Source organism: Colobus angolensis, unplaced genomic scaffold, assembly GCF_000951035.1.
Source record: "Colobus angolensis palliatus isolate OR3802 unplaced genomic scaffold, Cang.pa_1.0 Scaffold14, whole genome shotgun sequence".
Lineage (NCBI taxonomy): Eukaryota > Metazoa > Chordata > Mammalia > Primates > Cercopithecidae > Colobus > Colobus angolensis.
The window spans coordinates 9391918-9399956 of record NW_012114488.1 but is presented as its reverse complement, the minus strand read 5'-3'; the positions used below and the strand labels follow the sequence as shown (position 1 = coordinate 9399956).

Genomic DNA, 8039 nt, shown 5'->3' with positions numbered 1-8039 from the left:
GTCAGTGGAGCCATCGCTGATGTTCTTGCCTTTTCTTTCTTGCAGGACGTTGACAAAGGAACGCATCCTGACACTCCCACATCAACAGCTGGCTGCTTCCCAGCATTCTACAGGAGAGCTACCGCCTTCTAGGCAACGCTGCATGTGCTCTGTGGGGGAGTCCTGGCCACTTCTGGAGGTTCCAAGATCAAAGAAAGGCATTCCGGATGCAACGGATTTGATCTTGGAAAGCTGCTTTGAAGATGGGATAGTTATTCCCTATTGTTCACTTTAAGGCAAACAATGTATACATTTTTCTGTATCAGGCTCCTCTGTGAAGTTAGTGAAACGGTAGCTTAGTTTGCTCCCATCTCCTGTTCTGCTGGTTTTTGATTGTGTGTCACTGAATTGCCATCAGAAGTCCAGTCCCGACTGCGTGTGTGAGGCCGGGGAGGGAGGTTCGAGAGGTGGCCTCTCGGACACACTCTGTTGTGATCTCTGATTTAGGAGACACTCTCTTTGTTGATGCTCCCTAAGGACTAAAGAGAGACTCCAGCATCACCCTTTCTCCTGGTGCCCTGTCCATAACTAAGCGTCCAGGAATGACCTCTGCAGGCATTTTCTCTGCTCTTCCTCGCAGCAATCCTGTAAAGGAGACGTTTTCTCCATTCTACAGGAGAGGACTCTGAGATTCAGAAAACTCAAGTCAGAGAACGCGTGAGCTTGGAGTCCATTGCCTGACCCGCGTCGGACTGTAGGCTGCTGCTAGAGCTGTGTGGCTTTGGGTACCTGGCCTGGGTGCTATGTGTTCACAAAATGCACTTCCCTTCCACCCTGGGTACAAGGTGCGCTCCAATCCCAGCATCTCCTGTAGGGCTCAGCAATGGAAATGAGCAGAGGGGCCCTTTGTTCCATGCAGGGTGGATCCAGAACCTTCCAAGGACTTGAAGCCCTCCGAGGTGGACAGGATGGGGAGACACAGAGACGGCCAGGGAATGACCTTGTGGGAAGTTGCTTATCCACCAGGAACTGTGGTGCTGAAGTTTTTCTAAGCGAAAGTTAACTTCTCTTGGATTAAGCCCATGAAGATTGGGCTTTAACACCTGTTGTGTTAGCTGTGCTCACACAAACCAGGGCTCTTTACTCAGCCCTTGGGAGCCTTGGCGTTCTCATCTCTAAAGCAGGAGGAGTCGTGATACTTGCCTTGAGGCATTTGAGCAAAGTTAAATGATCTGAACTATTTGGGTGCTTCTTGACCAATGTCTGACCTTGGGAGGTGCTGGATGAATTTTTATTTCTCTACTTTAAGTCAACCTTTCTACCCTGTTTTTTACTCTTCTCAGCTGCCTTTCTCTGAGCCTCCTTCATCACTCTGTTCATTTGTGTGAGATAAAGATCATTACAACTGCCTTAATATCTCAGTGCAAGAAGCGCTGAGACCTGACTTGCTCTACCCCGCCTCCTGCCATGATCATTCTTTTGTAGCAATATTCCTCCAGCTTCATTTTGTGTAGAGTCACAACACCAGGGTGCCTGAGCCTGTTGATCTAACCTCCACCTAACCACAGACATGCCTGAGTCCCGTAATCACAAGGAGGATGAAACCTTTCCCTGGCTGGACTCAGACCGCAGTCGCTGTCTAAGAGCTCATCATTCTACGCCTCTGCCAGTGCACGTTCGGTCAGAGACAAGCTGTGGCCCTGGCTCCCGGAAGCACAGGAGGACGCCTACCAGGGATGGGTGGCCGGAGTGGCTGCACACAGCCTTTGCTTCCAAGACAAAGCATCTCTGCAGGTCCAGGCCCCTCTGGCAGCCCTCACAGCAGGACCCTCCAACAAGGTGATAGCAGAAGGGAAGAAACGCAGAGGTCTGTCTCAGAGATGAGAGCAACCCCGAAGCTGGGTGCCCCGTTTCAAGGGAGAAATGCGGGGTTTCACATCAGGAACCTGTTGAGGAAGTTCTCATCAGGCCCAGCAACACACCCAGGACCAAACTCTGTCAGTGATGATTGAAAAATGTGTGTTGGGGCTGGGCACAGTGGTTCATGCCTGTCAATCCAGCACTTTGGGAGGCCAAGGAGTGAGGCTCACTCTAGCTCAGGAGTTGGAGACCAGCCTAGGCAGCATAGTCAGGACCTATCTCTACAAAATAGTGGTAGTAGTAATAATAATAATAATAATAATAATAATAAAGCTGCATGGCCCAGAGTCATGTCCAGCTCTGGATAAACTTGTCTAGTTAGTTCAGGTTTCATGGCGGGGCACAGAGAGCCCCGACCGCTTGACACTCATTGCTGTCTCCCCAGTTGGCTGTGGCCTGAAACTGCCTGGATTCAGTCAACACGCTTGCCGTCTTGCGTCAGCCGTTCAGGGGGTGGGTACCCATAGGAGGGCCTCAGCTGGGACAAGGGTCCATTTCTGTCTAATCAGTGTAACTCTGAAAACAACCCTGTTGTGCAGGGACAGAGTAAATAAACTTTAAATGTGAATTTGCATCAATCGAACACTTACAAGTGTGACACTTTTACCTGGTGGCCCACCGGGACCAGGACGAGGCAGCTGGAGGGGCCCCGGTGTATGACTGAGAGGAACGTGTGGGCGGCCGTGGCAAGGCTGAGAGGTGAGCAGGCTGGGAAAACCCAGAGAGGTGAGCGTGGCTGGAGGCCAGGGGAACAGGCAGGCTGTGCAGGGCTTACGTGGGTGAGTGAGGCGCCCGTTCCGGCCGGAACATTATGGCTCTGTGCTGACAGAACCATGGTGAGCAACACCCAGAGACCCAGTCTTGGATCAGGAGCTGTAGTGGATACAGTTGAGGGAGTTTTTTGTAGCGCCTCACTGTTCTGATAAGAAGAAAACATGTACAAGCTACAAACTGCAAACTGAGAAATTTTGGTGATTTTGCAAATGAGATAAATGCTCCTATGTTTGCATTTGAAATTGGCATTGCACAAAATAAGTTGACTAATAATTTTTAATTTTCCTTCTTAGAACGACAATGTGGCAAATAAAGGAACCCCATGAAAAGAGGGGAAAGAGACTGCAGAGGGAAGGAAAAAGCGTTGTATTTCAATACCATAATGGCACTTTTTCCTGCTTTTTGTACAGGAGGCCTTGCATTTGTGTTTTGTCCTGGGCCCCTAAATTCTGCAGCTGGCCCTGGTAGAAAGCTGAGAAGTCAGAACAAAGGACACCTGCCCAGAGGCTGCCCGGGATGGGGTGGGGGGGTGGGCGGCGGTGGTACTCACATGGTCTGGAGCCCCCACCTCACCGCGTTTATATCTGGCATGGTCTGAAGCACTCATCCATCTGTGTTCATGTCTAGCTGTGGCATCTATTGACCATGGGCTCTCAAAGTCACCTAATCATTTTGCATCTCTCTTTTTTCATGTCTGAGACAGGGATAATGACAGCACATACCTGTTAGTGGCTGTTGTGAAGCTCTGTGTCAAGTTCTTAAGACAGAGCTTGTCACAAGTCAGCCAGGCGTCATAATCACTGATGCCATCTCTTAACAAACTGGCCCGAACTATGAGCAGAGGGTGCAATGCCAGGGCTGTGGGGTGCCCAGAGGTGAACAAGATGAGTCTGTTATCAGGGAGCTTTCAGTGGGATAAGGGAGAAGGGCCCCGTCACGAAAGACACGGGGGGTCGGGGGAAGGGGGGCCTTCCGGTGTGGGGGACGTGGACAAACCTTCCAAGGAGAAAGGGTTGTGGGTTGAGTTGCGTCCCCCAGAAAGGTATGTTGAAGCCCTAACCTGGTGCCTGTGAATGAGCCCTCACTTGCAGAACTGATCAAATTGATCTGGGGTCATTCTGGAGCAGGGTGAGCCTCGAGTTCCATGTGACCAATGTCTTCACAGGAAGAGAGGGGAGCACGGGGAGAAGGTGGCCACGTGAGGATGAAGGCAGAGGTTGGGGTGACGCATCTACAAACAAGGGTTTCCCTGAACACTGGCGCTAAGAGCAAGGTGTGGGCGCCTCCCTGCTGTGGAGCCTGTGGAGGGAGCGGGGCCCTGCTGACACCATGAGTGCAGACTCCTGGCCTCCAGGACTGGGAGACAAGAAGTTCCTGTTGTGGTGACCTCAGGAAATGAACACAAAGGATCATTTGAGCTCAGTTGTCCAGCAAGATACAGGTGTTGCAGGGATGGGCTGCCACATGGGCAGCAGCCTGGATGGGAAGGATTGTGCCAGGCGTGGGTTCCCACAGTGTGGGATCCCGGCAGCATCGCTGCACCTGGGAATCATTAGGCGGCAAGTGAGGGAATTGCAATTCTGGGCAAGACTCAGCTGTGCAGGTTTTCAGACGTTCTTTAGGTGCTTCTACTGAGGGCCAAAGTTAAGACAGAGCTTAAGACAGTAGGCGGCAAGTGAGGGAATTGCAATCAGCTGTGCAGGTTTTCAGACGTTCTTCAGGTGCTTCTACTGAGGGCCAAAGTTAAGACAGAGCTTAAGACAGAGAACCTCGTCAGAAGAACTGAAGGAAAGCAGCCAGGCTGCAGCCCTCTGCCTGCCCTTCCGTGCCATCATCTCCAGGATAAAGGAAAGGGCCATGCAGGAAGCAGCACAGGTAAGACGTGGGATGGGCTCGGCTCCGTGGCTGCCTGTGTTTCCTGCCTTCTGTCTGTAAACTTCTGATTCGAGGAGGTGGCATGGCCTCTCAGTGCAGTTGTATTTTTGGTTTACAGGCTCATCAGCCCTCCACTTCTCTGTCATAAGCGGGACACTCACAGGGGTGGAAAAATTTCCTTTTCCTTCTACCCATCCTAGGCTCTCTGGCTGAGGTCCTATAAATTAGAATGGCAAAAGACAGGTTAACAAAACAGAAACAAACAAGGTTATTAACACGCTCATCATGCATACACATGGGAGCACTCAGCCATGACTCACTCCAAGGGCTTATTGGAACTTGGGCTGATAGAGCTTCTAAACAAAATAACGACAAATTTTAGAGAAGTGACAAGACAAAGGAAAAGACCTTTGAGCTTCTAGGGCAGCAAACAGCAACCAGCTAAATACATGGGAAATGAATGGAGGATAAGGGCTTAATAGTCCTTAAGAACTGTTAATAGTTCTTAATAGTCAAGTTTGCTAAGTAGATTCCTCCAGGGCTGTCTCCAGGCTGATAAGGCCTAGACTTATCCCAGTGATTGGCTTCTGTCTTTCCTGGTAGAGACAGGAGTGGGGACACCTTCACTAAATTATGTCCTGCTTTTAGGCAAAGAGGGGCAGGAGAGAGAGCTTCACTTATATCTACATTTTTTAAATTGTCTTCAGCTCAAAATAATCCTTATGCCAAAGAGGTATCTTTGGGGGTGGCTGACTCTGCTGCTCTTCACTTACTTTGAACTCCCACCATCAGGGCTGCCTCAGAATCCCGCAGAGCATCGAGAATGTTCTATGCAAATAGAGAGGCTAGGAGCAGTGGCAGACGTGCAGGTGGCACAAATCTCTGCCCTCAGGCACGCTCCTAGTCCCAGTGACTTCACGTTTAGAACACACGTTCAAAGATAAGATGATGAAGAATTTCCAGCTGAGCATTAGGCTTAGCAAGGGGCCTGTCGATGAAGAGTCAAACTCTGTAAAATATTTGAAGAGATTTATTCTGAGCTGAGTATGAGCGACCATGGCCTGTGACACAGACCTCAAGAGGTCCTGAGAACATGTACCCAAGGTGGTGGGATGCAGCTTGGTTGTATACATCTTAGGGAGACATGAGACTTCAATCAAATACATTTAAGAAATACATTGGTTTGGTCCAGTAAGGTGGGACAACGTGAAGTGGGGTGGGGAGGTTTGGGGGGCCTGTTGCTATTAATAGCTTATAGGTAGATTTAAAAATGTTCTGGTTGACAATCAGTTGAGTTTATCTAAAGACTTGGAACAAATAGAAAGAAATGTCTGGGTTAAGATAAGAGGTTGTGGAGAACAAAGTTCTTATTTGCAGAGGAAGCCTTCAGGTAGCAGGCTTCAGAGGGAAGAGATTGCAAATGTTTCTTATCAGACGTAAGGTCTATGTTGATGTTAGTGCTGTAGGATATAATGAGGTCCGTCCGGCCCCCACTTCACGTCATGGCCTGAACCAGACACTCAGGTTAAATGTTAAGAGTGCCCTGGCAGAGGAGGAGGTTCGTTCAGATGGCTGGGGCCCGTAGAATTGTATTTTTGGTTTACGGGCTTGTCTGTGGGCTCCTTTGTGACTGCCCAGGTGAGCCCCTAATGCCAACGTGCTTCTCCTACTACCTCCTTCTAACCCAGGCGACATCAATCACTTACTTTTTCTCCTCTTTGCTCTGGTCCCGGGGAAGCAGGTCCTTTCACTCCTTTCCTTCCCGGGCTTGTGCGTGCTGGGTCAGGCCCGGTCTTACTGTGACTGCTCATCTTTTTGGGCACCAAAGCAATGAGGCCCCTGACTCCTAACTCCAGGTGAAGCCCGCCCTGAGCTCAGGAGCAGAGCTGCCTCCATTGGGTGTGGAGAGACGAGCCTCCTCCCGAGCCGGGCCTCCTCATCGGCCCACGGGAGCTGCTGTGGCTCTGACCCCTGTAACTGGCTCTGTCTACTAGAATGGTCAGTGGGCAGCCAGCACACCTTTGGGTGCCATATGTGGTGAGATCCTATCCTGACTTGACATTTTAAAAGGTTGTCAATAAAAAGAGCCAAACTCTGTAAAATACTGGAGGAGATTTATTCTGAACCAAACGTGAGTGACCATGGCCCATGACACAGTCCTCAGGAGGCCCAGAGAACATGTGGCCCAGGTGGTCAGGGCACAGCTAGGCTTCATATATTCTATGGGGTATAAGGCATCAGTCAGTACATTTCAGGTGTACATCAGTTCAGACTGGAAAGGTGGGACAACTGGAAGCAGGTGCTTCCAGGTCACAGGCGGATTCACAGATTTTCTGACTGGCAGTTGGTTGAGAGTTCATCTAAAGACCTGGAACCAATAGAAAGGAAAGTCTGGGTTAGGATAAGCGGTTGTGGAGATGAAGGTCCTTACTAAGCTGATGCAGCCTCCAGGTGGCAGGCTTAGAGAGAATCGATGGTAAATGTTTCTTATCAGACTTAAAAGGTGCCAGAAACTTAGTGGACTCTGTCCTGGATCAGGAAAAAGGCCTGGAAAGGGAACAGGATTCTCTACAGAATGGACCCTTTTCCCACAAGAAACAGCTTTGAAGGGACATTTCAAGATATGGCCAAGAAACATATTTAGGGTTAAAATATTTTTATTTTCTTCCTTATCTGTCATGTGAAGTTATGCCAGAGTCAGGTTGGAAAGAGCCGCATTACACAGGGTAGGACCCCTCCGATGAGACTTTGCGGTTTGTAGGGCGACCTCCCCAGGCCCCTTAGGTAGGAATTTGGGCAGGAGAAGAAAAAGGTCAAAGTTTAGTCCTAAAGGCACAGACTTACGTTCTTGACCCTCCTTCCATCAGGTGGCACATTCAGGTTAACAGAAAAATCCTATGTATTCCACTATCAGTCTGTCCTCCCTCCTCCTGGCTAAAGGGTTCTAGGTGTGTGTAGGATACAGCGGGGATGGTTATTTCTTCAGGAAGCTTCATCCTGTTCTTCTTGTTTATCCTCCTTCTCCTGCCCAAATTTCTGCTTACCACACTGGAGTCCTTTTGCATTTCATTCATACATCAACCCAAGGCCTGGATCCAGAAGGGTGATTCCTGTTAGTGCCTGTAGAGTTGGTGATTTCTCAGTGACACTCTTAGCTGACCGGCGGCTGTCTAGACGAGGGTTCAAATCCAGACTCCATCACTTACCTGCTACGTGACATGGGTACCTTCTTTAGTCTTGCTGAGGTTTGTTTTCTCATCCTTAAAAAACAACACCAAAGACAGCAACAAAACTACCATGCAGAACTTCTATGCCCTGCACAGAGACTAGCAAGCAATGAAGTAATAATACAGAGTCAGCCCCTGTTCCCTATGCAATTGACTTCTCCAAGGTCCCAGCTCGCAGTGAAACTGTTCCTGCGAGGCTACTTTGATTAGGCTCATTCCTTGACCTTCTTCTAGACAAATATGTCTCAGACAGGGAGAAAAAAT

General features: G+C 49.5%; 1 protein-coding gene across 1 annotated transcript in view; it reads left to right on the top strand.

The window, feature by feature from the left end:
• The first annotated feature begins 4387 nt into the window (after nt 1-4387).
• Nucleotides 4388-8039, top strand: part of UNC93A (unc-93 homolog A (C. elegans)) — a 55544-nt gene continuing 51892 nt past the window's right edge. Inside the window, exon 1 of the mRNA XM_011934942.1 lies at nt 4388-4548. The gene's annotated coding sequence lies outside the window, so the exon portion shown is untranslated. The remainder of the gene's footprint in view (nt 4549-8039) is intronic.